General features: G+C 42.5%; 1 long non-coding RNA gene across 1 annotated transcript in view; it reads right to left on the reverse strand.

The window, feature by feature from the left end:
• Nucleotides 1–1,298: 1,298 nt before the first annotated feature.
• The window catches only part of LOC144770648 (uncharacterized), a 36,956-nt gene continuing 22,293 nt past the window's right edge, over nucleotides 1,299–15,961 (reverse strand). Inside the window, exons 2-4 of the long non-coding RNA XR_013598965.1 lie at nucleotides 12,543–12,599; nucleotides 7,078–7,113; nucleotides 1,299–1,399 (exon numbers count right to left, since the gene is read on the reverse strand). This is a non-coding gene — a long non-coding RNA (uncharacterized LOC144770648). The remainder of the gene's footprint in view (nucleotides 1,400–7,077; nucleotides 7,114–12,542; nucleotides 12,600–15,961) is intronic.

Here is a 15,961-nt window from a genome sequence, read left to right on the forward strand (position 1 = left end):
TATAGATAAGATTTGTATTGCTTATCGTGCACAACAGATAGGCAGCCTTTCTTCTCGTTATTGACCAAAGTGTGGGTTCTGATTGCTGCGGCCTGAACGCGGATACCATTCTGACATGGCAATCAGTCTTTGATGAGATGAGGCTATTGGTGTGTCCGGATTTTCACGAAATAGTGAAAATGTATTTACAGCCTTAGAAAACAAACTGTGTATACTGTGCCAGTTCTCAGGTGACCACATCCTTGGTTCAAGCGCTTGCGCGGCAGGAGGGGGGGTGATAGACTGCGCAATTCACTTGCGGGAGCGTTAATTACTACCATCTTGTGGCGTGCGCTCCTGCATGTGAATCTCCTGACGTGCGTGCGTTGCCATTGAAGGCAATGGAACGCATGCATGTGCTTGGCTGAAGAGCCAAACCGATCGGAAAAGGTCTTTTTGCCTTTTCAGCGCATGCGCGCTGCGAATGCGAGACCTAAAAGGAGCATGTAGCACCTATTAAAAAGGTTATACTGAGTCTAAAAATCAGGAAAAGGAAATTGATTAATAATGGCAGTGATCTAACAGCATAATCGATTATGGACGATAGAACGTCAGTTCCTAAACCTTACTCATGTTTAGAACGTCTACTTCCTAAACTTCTCATCTGTGGGATTAGGACTTCTACTTAAGCCACTGTTCATCTTTTGGATACATTGGTTCCTAAGGAGGAATTATAAGTAGGTGGCCTGGGCCAGAATATGCTGTATGTCAGTCTACTTAGATCTGCTGGCCTTGCCCGGGACAAAGAGGAAGGTGGCTTATCATTCCAACTAGTAGCACTGCTTTGAGTTTCTTCATTGTACGTCTATGCATACTAACCGGATTTAATATTTTTCTTAATACAAAATTCTTTAATACAGAGGAATATCACACTAGCTTTTAATTAGCACGTATAACGGAGACAGTTTCATTTTGTAATCACAACGGTTTATTGCTATTGTACTAAAATACACTTTTCACACCTGATTGGAAGGAACCATTGAGCTCCAAGTCTAGGCTTAGGCTGCAAGAGGGCAGTTTTTAGGAAGCACACATTTACCAGATTCTCCAGACCTAACATAGCCTTTGTTGCATGTGCATCCTGCCACACATTGTGTTGTGCATGCTGCTGCATCTTTATAATTTTTACAGGTGAGCGGACATGGAGGGCCACATTTAGAATAGTGAGCATTGGCGGCGCAAGGACATTTACTCTCAGGTACACATTGACTAGAATTCCGGACATATCCTTCTTTGCAGAAGCATCCTTCAACACACATTGCTGAGCACACCATGTCACTCCCCATGTTGGCCACGTCCTTGCAGGATTTCGAACACCTGCTGCCGCAGGTTCTGTGCTCCATGTTTTTTTCGCACTTTTCTGCAATGACAATATGAGGAGAGTTACAGGATTATTATTGTATTGACCATATATGAAATGCGACACAGCAGCCTAACATTGGAACCGGTATCTTTAAAAAATACTACACACTTTGACCATATACAAAATGCGACCCAGCAGTCTAACATTTAAACCTCTAACTTTTAAAAATACTACACATTTTCATGTATGTACTGTGAGGTATCTGCAGCCCAATCTTACATCCTCTGAAGCAGACATGCAGGGAATCACAAAGATGTTTTGTGCAGGCCTGGGCATGTGAAATGAAAGTATCCAACAAGTAGACAATAACTGCCAGCAACATTAGAACAGCTACAGTGCGGCATTGTTGATTGTTGGGTACGAGATAACTTCTGCACCTGGACTCCCTTTGGCCTAAGGGTTCTTTAGAATGTAGCGTTCTGGTTTATATCCTAGCTTCAGAATTTGAAAAACAGCCCCCCCCCTTCCTAAAGCCAGTAGGACAGACATGTATACCAGGTGCCATTGGCTTTCCCAAGCCTTCTTTACGAACTTCGGAGGAAGCACAGAGAAAATTCCCCGCATACCTGCATATGGATGCTACAAAAATTAAATGCGGGCACGGCCAATAAGTTGGGCTTTAATGTGGTAATGCATGCAAACAATATGTGTACATTCCCGTGTCTGCATATATTACCACATCACGTGTGTAAGTAAATACAGGGCCATATTATCAAGAACGGCAATAACATTATCGCTGCCTTGGAAGCAGGAAACTGACACTAAAGTGGCGATAAGGCACTTGATAATATGCCCTTATGAATTCCCATAGAAGCCCAATTTTGATGTCCTTCACACCAGAACCCGGGCTTCTATGGAAATTCACAAGGGCATATTATCAAGCTCCATATCGCTGCTTTAGTGGCAGTTTCCTGCCCCTAAAGCAGCAATAATGTTATCGAGGTTCTTGATAATATGGCCCACAGTCTTTACTTTGCTATCACCACCTATCCTGACAGCACTCCATGACGTACCTTACCTTGATCTGAGCATGCTGCATTTGATAAACTGGGGCAGGGATACATTTCAAAACAGATTGAGTTTATTTGCAATAGGTGGCCTGACAAATAGTCTTCTTGGTCAATATAATATGATCTTGCAACGGGCGTAAGTGCTCACAGATATTGATGAGCCTTCTATTGTATCTGATATTACTTTTGATGTATATTAAGTGATCATGTGGATACAGTACTATCCGGGAACAAAAAGAAAGCCGATTCGAAGCCATAATGCAGAGCAAACATGGTTACTACTCTCCCTTGAAATGACTTTGAAATCTGCACTAAGAAACCCAGCAGCCTCTCAGATACATATGTCTTATGGTTATTGTGATATCTTAAATGTGTCGATTACTGCCAGTGTGTAACACTGAGCACAGAATGTAATTTTGTTAATAGATTGTTGTCTTAGACTGTCTCAGAGTTCCATACCCTGGCAGTGGGTCTGCTGACTTCCATCCAGCTGGGGTGAGTATGTCATAGCTTCGCCTGGAACATCTCTTATATTAGTTCATGTGCAGTTATGCCATCTTCGGAGAATACACTAAGGACATATATCTGATTCTTGTTGAAACGTAGCCAATAAGCTCCCACGAGAGTAATAACCCAGGGCTCACATGGATCAAACAATTTTGCATTCGCATATGGTGAGAATCGATAATTTCGTCCACTTGAGACTGCAAAAAAGCCTTTCAAGATGTATTAAAGGATTTCTAGTCCCAATTTTTGGTAATCACAAAAAAAACCATTACCTACAATTGCGACTATAAATAGGGATTCGCACAGCAATGCCTGTAAAGAAAAAACATTACCAAGTTGTATTTCAAGGACTATTGACCACTGGACGTTGGCCCACATGCATCAAGGTAAATTGCATTCGCAAACAGTGCGAATCGCAAAATTCGGCCGTTTGCGAATGCAATTTCCTTTTTTCGGATGCATCATGTTTTTTTATTTTTTTGCAATTTAAGGAATCGCAATTATGTTGCGATTTATTAAATTGCGATTGCATTTAAGAAATCTCAATTTGTGATTTCTTAAATGCAATGCATGAATATTTTGTTTTGTGAATTCGCAAATAGGAAGAGGTAAATTACCATGAAGTTGAACTTCATGGTAATTTGCGAAAACTTTCAAAAATGCACAAAAGTGCATTTTTGAAAGATTCATTTTACACACACACATGCCCTTTGGGCATGTGTGTGTGGAAATTGTTCTAAAAGTTACATTTCAGGGGTCCCCCCTGCACCCTTGAAATAGCATTCTCATTTTGCGATTCCTCAATTGCGAATCGCAAAATGAGAATGGCTTCCCATTGATTCCTATGGGCCTCTAGGACCATAGGAATCAATGGGGAGGGATTCCTTAATTGCGATTCGCAAATTGTGAATCTTAATTAAGGAAAAATAAGGAATCGCCCAAAAATGTGTGAATTTTTTATGCATATCCGTTTGCGAATTCTTAATTGCGATTCCTTAATTTTCGCAATTAAGAAATCGCAAACGGGAACATTGATACATGTTCCCGTAAATCTTTAGTTTACAGAGCACAAAAAATGCCAAGGAAGAAACAGAACAGAACAGGGGTCTTATAATGCAAAATAAGCACTTGGAGCACTAAATTAAAACACTGTGAGGATCACAAAGCATTTGTGACTTGCGCCATTTCATACTCTTGGTGGTAAGGTACGGTAGTGCAAGCGATAAACACATTTTAACACTATATTATGAAAACAGGATTCCCCAGGTGGTAACATGTCACAAAAATGATTGTCTCCATTTGTTGTGCAATCATTTTGAGTGGTTATATAGTCTGTTGTTTTTTGTGCTGGTGTAATTTCTTACCTGGATTTTGTTGTGTTCTACAGTAGATGTGTTGCATTCTGGCTTGACTGTTTTCTTGGGACGTACCCTGTTATTTTTTAATGGTGTTGTTTTGTTACTTTATATTTGTTTTTATTGTTAGGCACTGTATTTACGTTAGATATATTTGCAAATATTGCTATGTCTACAGACAAAAGCAGCACATACCTCTAAGGTTCCTGGGGAAAGCAATCAATTATCACAGTGTAAGTTGGTAAAATAGTGCTGCTCCAGCTCTACAACTAATTAAGACATCAGTGACCCCATGCTGTGGCATATATTTTATCTTAACGTTATGCCCTTTGTGTTTACTTTATGTGGTACAGCCTACAGTCTCCAGAACAGGTTTGGGCTGACTGGTGTCTTCAGTAGTTGAAGAGCTCCAGCAGAGAGTGGAGAAAGAAACGGCTAGAGATGACTTTGGAAGAAAGGGCAGAGAAAGAGGATGTTGAAGAGAAAAAAGAAAGAAGAGATAGGAGTTGGAATAAGGGCCCTCATAAAGAAATGTGCTGCTGACCACTCACTGTTTTACCTCCTCTCCCTTCAGTGTGCACAGATGTATTTGCTATTTCTGCACACAGCACTCACTTTATAGGAGAAGGAGGTTCTGGTCGAGTGGAAAGAGACCTGGAACATGTCACAATAGGAAACAGAATAGAGCTTGTCACTTACAATAAGAACCAGCATGCTATAGAATCTATCTGTTTAATGTCTTTGTTGGAAAGAAATCGTTAATAAAGGTAACACCTAGTGGTCAATAGTCCTTGAAATACAACTGAGTAATGTTTTTTTCTTCACAGGCATTGTTCCAGAATGAGATGTCAAACTCAGAAGGTTTGCTAAAAGACAATGCCGTACCACAGATGTGTTCCAACTGGTGTCCACAGAAGGACAGTCCACAGCTCTAATGGTCCTTGCAGCTCTGAATATGAATTTTGCTTGAAAGCAGGTATGTTGTCCTACATGAACCTCATTGGAATACAGCAAGTCTTGCGTCTTTGTCTCCACAGCATCCACTCATCCTAAAGATTTCTGCATTTTCATTTCAATCGCTGTTCCTGTTACTACCACTCAGGGCAGTCAAGCATATTTTGCTCCATATCTCCCCAGCATGACTTCACCACAAGTGCAGTTTTCTCCACATTATCCAATGTTTTCACAAGAATATCCAATGCTAGCAACATCGCTTTCTGACCATGCACCAGATTATTGTCAGTCCCCTCATTCGAAATGGACTCCTCCCCTCATCTGTGTGTGGCTAGGAGAAATTCTTCTTGCTCTGGTGCTCTCTTCAGCCACTCCCCACTGCCAGGCATGGCACCATTGTCCATTGAGGGGGACTTCAGTGCACACCATTAATGGAGAACTGCCCCACTCATCACCCAGTCTCTGCTGACAAATAAAACCTGTCTCATTGTAGCGGTCATGCCTCCCTCAAGCATACACTCCTTTACACAAAGCATATTTCTGGACCAGTGCCAGGGAGAGGAGAAGATAGCGCCATATTCTGTAAATATGGCGTACTTCTGCTCTCTCCTTCTCACACAACACAACCCAGCATTTGCGGCTGCTGCACTGCCAGAGCAACTAGTAAATCTGCCCCACAGTGTTTGTGTATTTGTTGGGCTGGAATCCATTTATAGCATGTGTTTGGGCACTAAACAGGTAAAAACTATATGAGGTGATTTATTGGATCTTGGATTACCTTGGAAATTTGGTTAAGTGATGACATATACATGCTGTAATTGCCACCTAACAATTGTTGTAAACTCCCAATTGACTAGAATTATGTTAACACTGTGATAGCAGTCAATGTATATCTGTTTATATATGTCACTGCTATGGTTGGCATATTTGCCTCTTTTAACTTAACCATTATTCCCATTCTTTACTATTTGTAAATGTTTGGCTATGTTAAAATTCCACCAATGCATTTTATGAACGAGCTTTGAGACCTCTAAGCTGTGGTTTATGCTATGCTACATGAAAACGTTTATGGGCCTGATTATGTGTCCAGACTCACGGTGGCAATCTTCCAGCCACTCTATTCCAACTAGAGCGGTCAGGCCGCAATTGTACCACTACAGCCGCCACGGATAAGAGATCCCAAATGGTGGCGTGGCAGTCTTGAGGCGGCAATATGCCTGGCGGAACCGCTGCGTCCCGCCACGCATATTATGAGATTCCTCTCTGCCACTGTTTTCATGGCGGTTCCTACTCCATGAAAACGTAGTGTAGTGGAAACAAAGGGGGGGCCCTACGGGGCCCTCTGTTGTCTCAGGGCCATTGGGGGGCATTCAGGGAGGCACATGATGTGCCCCTCTGTGTGCAAACACCCCCGTACTTGCACAGCATGGACTGCCCCAGTCCGTGCTGTGCAGGTAATGACTTTGACATTCCTATTGCAATGCCTATTACGTAGTCACTGCCGTGGGTCCTCCAAAGAGCCACCTGCCAGTGACAAAAATAGTTGTAATGTGGCACACATGTTTGGCGGCGACGTGACGATCAGCCCATAAGTCTTCCTGTCTGTCTGTCTTCTCTGCGCAATTAATTACAAGTCTCACCCAGATGTTCTGTGGGTCCTCTAGAGGATAGTGGCTCCAGTAGGACCACTGCGAAGCATGAGTGCAGTAGGGGAATCCTTGGTTGTAGTAGACAAACGCTTAAAACACAGCTAGCAGGGCAGGTGTTGCCTTGCAGCACAGAAGCCCACATTTATATGAAATACATAGATTTATCTATTTAGAAACACATTAAATGCTTATCTTCTTACCATCACAGTGTCCAATTGAAAGCGCTGCAGCCAACACTGAGAAGAAAAAATATTGAAATATGAACATAATCAGTGATAACACTCTTGTGCAGTTGCTTTGATGGCATAATTTACAGCTTCTCTCTCACTACATTTTATGCAAGCACATTAAATGTTTCATAGTTAATGAACATCTTTAGCAACCAGCAAAAGGAATAATACATGTAGAACAGGTAAACCTGGCACATAATTTACACTAAAAAAACGACATCTGTTTAATAATCTCAAGCCCAATCCACCAATTTGCAGCACAGATTTGTTTATGTACTTTGTTTTTCTGTTTCCCCGTCAGTAAAACAGGAAAGCTGATGGTTTGAAAACGTTCATAAAGAAAATGAGAATCAAAAAAGAAGAAATAACCTGAAGCACATGTTGGAAGGACAACTAATAAGGCCCCGATCAGGAAATGAAGGGCTACACCGTTCAAATGAAGGCCATTGTGAATTGGAAAACCACTGCCCTTGAAAATTATAGGTCCGGGGGCCCAATGTTCACCCAAAAGCCCGAATCCTTGCCCGATTATCAAGATAACCACGTGGGATACTTTTTGAAACAATTAATCTAAATCGAAATCATGTATACTTTCCATGGTTACACCAAAAGTAGGACATATGTCCAGTCCTGCCCACAGGCACAGCTATTAGACAACAACATATTTAGGCAAATTCTCTTGAACCAGCTGATTGAATTATTTGAGTCCACGACTACATTCTTAGTAGTCCATCATGTTATGTTAAAGCAACTATGTAGAACTCCTCATCACAGATATCCAGGATACAGAAGCAAATAAAATCGGGCAATTGGTCATGACTGCAGCATGATCAAAGCTGATCCTCAATGTCCATCATCCTGTCACTATAGGCATCCTTGGTTTTGTTCCCGTAGAAACAGTCAAACCTGAAATGCCTGTCAATGTCCCAGGTAAACCGGAACATGAGCAACTCCAGACGAGTTTCACCCTCAATGAGTGTTGGAAAATACCATCTTTTTGTGGTATTCTTTCAGATGTTTGTGACCTGTTTTTGAACCTATTTTAGTTGGCCATATGACTGTGTGCACTTAATTGCTAGCAACTAGTTATAAAGTGCCTGTACTGTCCCTTTTAAATATGGTAATATTGGCATACACCAAATTGGCACATTTCATTTGCTCATAAGTCCCTAGCATATGGTACTATATGTAGCTAGGGCCTTTAAATCAAATCCTACAAGAGACCTACAGCACTTGCGTGCCACGCACAAAAGTAGCACTGTACAACATGTCTACAGGCCTGCCCTGGCAGCCTGTGTGTGCAGTTTTAAATTGCCATTTCAGCAGGACAAAATAAACCTTTTTCCAGGGCTAATCTTTTCTGTTTATTACTTATAAGTCACTCCTAAGGTAGGCTCGACGTGCTAGTAGGGCAGGGTATATGGAAGGTTAAAAGTAGGACATGTATGATTACATTTTTATATGTCCTGGCAATGAAAAATCTTCAAAGTAGTTTTTCACTGTGGCAAGGATGAATCTCCCACATAAATTAACTGAGTTACATTATGACAATTCATAATGCATATCTTAAGTGTAGGACTAAGTAGAAAAATAAATCAAGGACTCTGTTTAATAGTAAATTAGAATCAAACCTAATGGTCAAGTCGACTTAAAAATTAAAAAATGTTAAATGCCAGCTTTAGAAGTTAAAATTTTTCTGCTGAAGCGAAATGTGCCTGTGTTCAGTGTCACCTGAATGTGAATGTCTCTTCAGTGGTGAGTTGTGTATTCCTGTTACACGTGTGCAAATATCCTTGGGTGTGTTAGGTGTGTTTCTCCCATGCACAGAATGGCCTGTGGGTTTCACTCAGCCCTTGATTGCATTTCTAAGGGTAGCCCGGGGTCTGTACCTAGCCCCTGTCTAGCTTCAGCAGAATCCTACCCTATGACTGACAGATGCAGCACCTGCCTTGCCCTGCCTGTCCATTGTCTCTCTAGTTAGACTGGCACCAAAGCAAGTGAGGGTTACTGGAATTCACCAGAACTACTTTAGGGGATGGAAAAATGAGTGCTTCCCTGCTTACCTTAATTAATTTACAGAGCCTTATAAAGCACACAGCTGTTTCAAGGAGTGTCCTGGCGCTTGAAAAGTAATTGGTAGGAGCTATCACAATAATTCCTGCGCTTAGAGCCAAGTCTTAGACATTATAAAGAGTTGGACTCGAAGAAGAACCCTCAGGCTTTTCCACCAAAACAAATGTCTAATCAGATGAGAAGTGTAATTCAATCTAGCACTAGTCCTCGCACCCCGAAGGAATGCTAATGCTGGAGGTGCAATGTATGTGACACAATGTCAAATGCCACAGGAAGATCTAATAAAATCAGAACCACCTTCCCACTCTAGTTGAAGGAAATTCAGGACCCGATAGGGGTGCCTCCAAAGGTAAGTTGGCTGACAATGTGTCTGACCTACAGAGATACAACAAGCATCCGAAGGCGTCTTCTTGCAACTGCCCAACTGACCATCCCAACTGGACGTCCCTTGTACTCTGCTGATGGCCTCTGCTAGAGTGAGTCCTGAAACCCATGTGATACCCCTCTGGTGGTCTTGGACCCTTGGATTAGTGTAAGAGTGTACTCCTCCTGTCTAACCTCAAAAATTGGGGCTTTAAAACTTTTCTGCAAACTTCTGCCCTGAGAACTGGAGTGGGACTGGGGTCTACTAGCAAGAGGGTGCATCGCGGTGGGATTGACATCAATGCAAATGCTGTTGTGGTGTTATGCGCAGTAGCAATTCCTGTTTAGCTGAACCTCCTGAACACAGTATGCAGCCTTGTGGAGCCCTTGAAATCTACAACCTGCATTGTTCCCTTGCCTGAGGAAGTCTCAGCTCCAGAAAAACATCTAATGTTCTTTTTGGCACTATTTTACAATTCAAAATGTTAAAAAATCATATCTCTGATTCTTCCGATTGTATCTTTGCTGTTTTGGTGGCATTTTATTTATTACATTTTCTCTATTTTACTATATTGGTTTACATTTTCATTTGTGTTGCGTTTTCACTTTATTACTGTTTGAGTGCTGCATTAATGTTTTACACTTTTTCTTTAAGTTAAACCTAACTGCTTTTGTTTCAAGCTGCCTTGGGGTTAAGCACAGGTTTATTGAGGGACTTTTGGCTCACCCAGACCAGACTTGTTATTATTATTTGAAGTGGGTTCTTACTTCCCACAACTTATACTCCAAGTTCTTATGATGCCTCTCAAACGTGAGTTGTAACCCAAATACTTAGGGGTTTTCACTTAGAAAAACTAAAATGTGGATATTTGTATTATTCTGAAGCCATTTTAATTATTTGGGTTACATTCCAGTCCATTGTCTTTGTGCTCATCATGCCACTACAGACAGAGACCAATGATATACACATCAGACAGGTTTCTGCTCAAAGAACAATAGTCCAGATCAAACTGCCTGGGAAGACAAGTATTACCTAACTGGTTTTAACATTTTTGAGCCTTGGCAGTGAGGTTCAGCCTAGGTTCTAGTCACAATGAGCTAAAAGATCCATGTCCTGGAAACTACCTACAGTTCTTTCATGGTGTTTGTGCCAAAGGTGGGGCACATTATTCCAGTCTAGTATGTCAATGACAGATTTCCCTAGAAAGTAATAATCCTTTAAGAGACATCAGAAGACATTGTATCACGTTTAAAGATAAAAGTCTTTGGAAACATTCCTCCAGTTGCTGTTACTTGTGAAGTCAACTTGGCTTTGGAGTTTTCTTAATGAAAAAATGTATTCATATTTGAGATCTATATTTTAAATGAATTGTCAGTGTTGACATTGGTGCTTTAGTTTATGCATTCTTTTGTTTCAATTGTCACGTTCCCTCAGATGCTTTCCACTTTAGTGTACATTTCACATTTAGTTATTGTGACGGGGCCAGCGGACGGGGTGAACCCATACGACAGACCTCCCCGGAGTGGTGGTCTGCCACTCCCCTCTCACCATGCCCGTTGTCCCCACAGCTGCCAGAGAACCCGAGGAGCGAGGAACAGGAGGGCTACGGGGCAGCGTCGGACCAGGGACGTGGCTCCTTTAACTGGACGGAAGACGATGTAGGAGCCCCGCCCCTTTACAGCGGCGGGACGTCAAAAGGCGGAAGTGCAAGCAAGACTGTGAACGGCGTTTCCCTGGAGGACGAAGACGGAGCGGTGAGGAGGAGGAGAAACAGCGAGAGGAAGAAACGGGAGGAAGAAGACGAGTACCAGACGAGCCCAGCTGTAACCATCAAGCCAGGAGGCCAACATCTCGGTGCATCACCCCGCCACGTTCCCGAGGGAGGAGCGTGGCTTTCCAAGGTACGGGCCGAGTTGAGGGGTGGGTGGGTCGGCGTGGTCTGCCTCCCGAGTGAGACGTTGTGTACATAGTAGCCCTTGTATCCCCTCCCTGCACGAGCACTGAGAGCACTGCGCTACGTTGTGTAATCCACCTGCACTCGGTTTCCTTCACATCCCCCGGCCCCTACGTTACATATAGTGGTCAGCCCAGTAACCGACCTCTTTCTCTCTTCATTTCTCGGTCCTGCTAGCCCCTTGCCTGAATCTGGAGACAAAGGCTATCATCCCGTCGTGAGGACCGCACTGGGGAGCTGAGTAGCAGAAGACTCACCTATCCGAGCAAGAGGAAGACCTCGAGTACCGCTACTGAAGCCCCGGATCCCCCCCCCTTGGAATAAGGACATATATAATGCCCCCTTGGCAATGCAAAGGAAGACTTATATTCCAATAAAACCTTCGTTGAAATCCCTTACAGAGGATCCTATCTTTGTGTTCACCCCTAGTCCTATCGTCTCTGTAGAGCAGCTCCCTGTCTTGCAACCCCCCCCCGGGACAGTTATTTTGTCCGGTCTTTAGATATTTCTTCTATCATTTGTTGCTGAATATTTAGTAGGCATGCACAAACACCTTTGCACAAAAACACACCCACAACTTAAATGAGAACTGCTTTGATCCTGGCTGCCTACCAAAAATGTTGACGTAAGTGTACCTAAGTTAGTTGTGGTCCATTTGTGCGTGGATTGGAAATGCACTCATGTATACTCTTAACTCTACCTACATTTACCCAAAGGCATGAGTAGATTCTAATCCCTTAAATGCAGAAGATGGACAATCAAAATACTAAACGTGTGAAGAAGAAACCAGCTAATTTACATCAGTACTTTCCTTTATGAATGTATCAATATAATTTGAGTTATCAGGAAGGATCTACTATCACTTATTTTTCATAGATTCTAAGCTACCCCTACTTTATGCAAACACATTATTCTAAACATGTACTTGGGTGATGAGTTTGATTTGCCAGGCATTTGAGACGTTCATAGTTCTAATACTATTAGCTAAGTGTGAAATGGACAGGAATATCTCAGTTTTATCAACTCTTTGCTTGTGGTACTCACCGACTGCCAGCATTGTAAGTAGATTCATTCTTTTAAACATTTTGGTAATCAAAGGCCCTGAAATAAGAAGATACAAGAGTGAAGAGTGATACAAAAGTGATATTTTGATGACATTGAACTGGATGTCAACACATGTTTTTAAAAGTTAAGTATTGATTTTGTCATTTATTTCAGTATTTGTTGCATTTGCACAGTACGGACTTAGCTATGTCAGCAACAGCCAGAGTGCTGTACAAACAAATATACCCGGAGATGCATTTGATTATAGGCTGAGAATGGTAATTGTACTGGTTTGTATATTTTGGAAGTGTTTTGGAAATGTGATCTGAAGAGAGAAGTACAGAATTATTTCTTGCAAAACAATAATTCAGGGCTGAGCTTGCTTTCCTATAACATTTGCACCAGAGAACACCTAGAGCTTTTCTAGTTAGTCATTGTATGCTCTAGAAGTAAACATATTTTGCCTCATGTATTTAGTTTGCCTAATGTGGTGTGAAGTTTGTCCTTGAGGCAGGTAGGTGAACTGAATTACACACATTTGTATTTTGTGAAGTTTATTTTAAAGTGTTTTTTGACCTAACAGTAAAAACACTCTCACAGTCCTTTACCCTTCGAAACACCATTACCTAATCCCTAATATACTATACAGATAAAAATGACCAACAGATTGAGGGACAGGGGCTACCCTTACAAGGTCCTTAAAACTGTTAGGGAGAAAGCCAGCAGTGTGACCAGGGACAGTCTCCTTACTAAGAAGAGGAGACACAAAGAAGATCCTAATAAAGTAAGACTCATCACCACTTACAGCAGTGAGTCAAAGAAAAACAAATCCATGATCACAAGACACTGACATTTGGGAATGTCAGACCCAGTAAGAGTAGGCAAAGAGTCCCTCCATCCCCTTGCAACTTATTGCAACTCGATATCCATTGGGGACATTTTGGGGCATAGCTACACAGGCACACAAGGCAGGAAGGAGGGTTGGCTGAAAGAGGAACAGGGTTCCTACAAATGTGGAATTTGCAACGCTTGCAAGGGTAGTAAAAGCAAGAAAACATACTAGTTACCCACTGGTAAGACAGCCAACATCAACAATTTTATTCCATACAGCAATGACTTTTGTGTGTATGTCTTGGTATACCCATGTGGCTACTAAAATGTGTGCAGTATCATATTTCCAGTAAAGAAAAGAATAGTGAAGCATTTCAGGGTGATGAAGAATTGTGATGTGAAGTATTTAAGCGTATGACTAGCATAATGCTGTCCCTGCTCTGCTGTAAAATGACAAAAGCCATTTATTTTGCTCTCATTAGAGCTCTTCAGAGAGGTATAGCTTTGTCTAGACACAAGGGAGCATCCAGTTTAAGTTCAAACAATACCCTTTAAACTGGGTGCTCCCTTGTGTCTGGAGAAGGCTATACCTCTCTGAATAGCTCTAATGAGAGCGAAACACTGTGTCAGGGGTTGCTTTTACTCATTTCAGGTTAGCTTGGTTGCTATTTTAACAATTAAAAGCTGTAATACTGTGCCTGGAGTGGTAAATGGTTTTTGTCATTTTACAGCCGGGGCATGGATGGCACTGTGCTGGTCCTATGCTTAAAGAATTTTCTGTAGAAATGCCAAACGGCTTTGCCCCTTTCTATCTCGGGGTGGATGGCACTGTGCTAATCCTATGCTTAACGACTTTGCATATTGATGAGCGGAAACAATAGCACTTTGACAGTAAAATGCAATGAAAGTGTACCTGTAATAGTTGAAGTTAGTGAAGTAGTGTGGCTCACTGGTTAGAGGCGGCAGACCCGAGAGCAGAGGACGGCCCGGGACCAGGGTTCGATTCCCGGCGCGGCAGGTTTCTGGACCAGGGTCAGCGGACTCGATAATTCTCTCGCCTCGGTGCCCACTCTGATCAGCGTTCACACTCGGCAACTCTGGGCATTAGCTTGCCTCATCTTCACTAACGGCCCCACCAGACCGCCGGGGATGCCTGGTCTCACCCTGGAGATACCCATTAAGGGACCATCTCTCAGGGAAGCCAGGAAGGGTTTCGCAGCGGTCGAAGCGTCTTGGGACCCTACGGGTAAGTAGTGCGCTATATAAATGCCTATACATGTAATAATGAAGTATGAGGGGAAATCGAATTGCAAAGTTCCAATTAGTAATATAATGATATTTCTTCCAAGGTGCATTCTGGGAACGGCAGTATTGAAGGACTACATTGAAACCTAGTAGTCGGCGAGTTTATAAAAACCACAATGCAATGCTGAAACAGGATATGATGGCTCATCTATGAAAAAGGATTTGAACCAAGCTAAATGTGTCAAGACTGAAAGATCTAAAATGAGTTGCCATTCCATTTTATTGAATAAAGTGGCTGATTCCTTGAAAGGTCCTGGTGTGCATCATTCTTCTTTATGTATGAACAAAGGAGTTTTTGTTGGAATGTTCATGGGGTGCTCCGTTACCGAATGTCGAGGCCGCCCTGTTGAGGTGAGGCTTCCCTAAGCAGAGAAAGTCGTGGTGGATATATATATATCTATGTATATGTATAGAGAGAGAGAGATAGATAGATATAGATATATTATCTACTGATGGTTGCCAGTAGATAGTTAGAGTTAGGACCTACTATCCATAGGAAATCCGCAACGTTCTATTGGCAATAACTTTGGCGTCAATTGATGAATCTTCTTGAAATTTTCCAAACTTTTGGCCAGCTCAGTTCCGCTCTTTCCCTGAAAGGTTGGGGGTGATTGGTGAAGCAGGGGCCGAGAAAAAAGGGGGGTCCCGAAACGTGTTTTCCCCATGCAATTTCTCATAGGACCTTTAGCCACGGCTACAGTTCGAACGACTGAACAGAATTATACCAAATTTGGTAGAGAGGTAGCCCTCAGTTCTGACTTGTGCCTTTGGCATATCTGGTGTCAATCTGTTCAGTAGTTTCTTTGAAAATTACGGTTAAAGTCATTTATATATCTATGGGCGCGGAGGATCCGCGGATTGTGTGAGGATAGGCCTTGTAGGATAAGCGCACCGTCCCGACCACATGCTCAATTTTAATTGGCTGTCAAGCAGTTGTAAACATTCAAAATCAGGAATTGTTGGCAGCCATTTTGTGCCTCGGTAGAAGCAAGGCTGAGGAAGTCATTGAAATATGTGTGCAACGTGTGAACACGGGGTAGGGTAGACACACCCTGACCCCCTAGGCCTGCTCAGGGTCCAAAAATGTATTTTTTTTTAAAAGACGCGATCGTCCCTAGGCCTCACCCCCTCATTGCACCACTCTGCAAACACACCCCTTCACGCTATTGCAGAGGGGGATGAACTCCCCCTGAATACTGGGCGTCCCTGGGGGTCAACTAGCCCACCAGGAACCTCCAGTATGCGACAGGGGTCTGTGCTGCAGAGAGGTGTTCTGAGGCCAC

Source organism: Lissotriton helveticus, chromosome 7, assembly GCF_964261635.1.
Source record: "Lissotriton helveticus chromosome 7, aLisHel1.1, whole genome shotgun sequence".
Taxonomy (NCBI): Eukaryota; Metazoa; Chordata; class Amphibia; order Caudata; family Salamandridae; genus Lissotriton; species Lissotriton helveticus.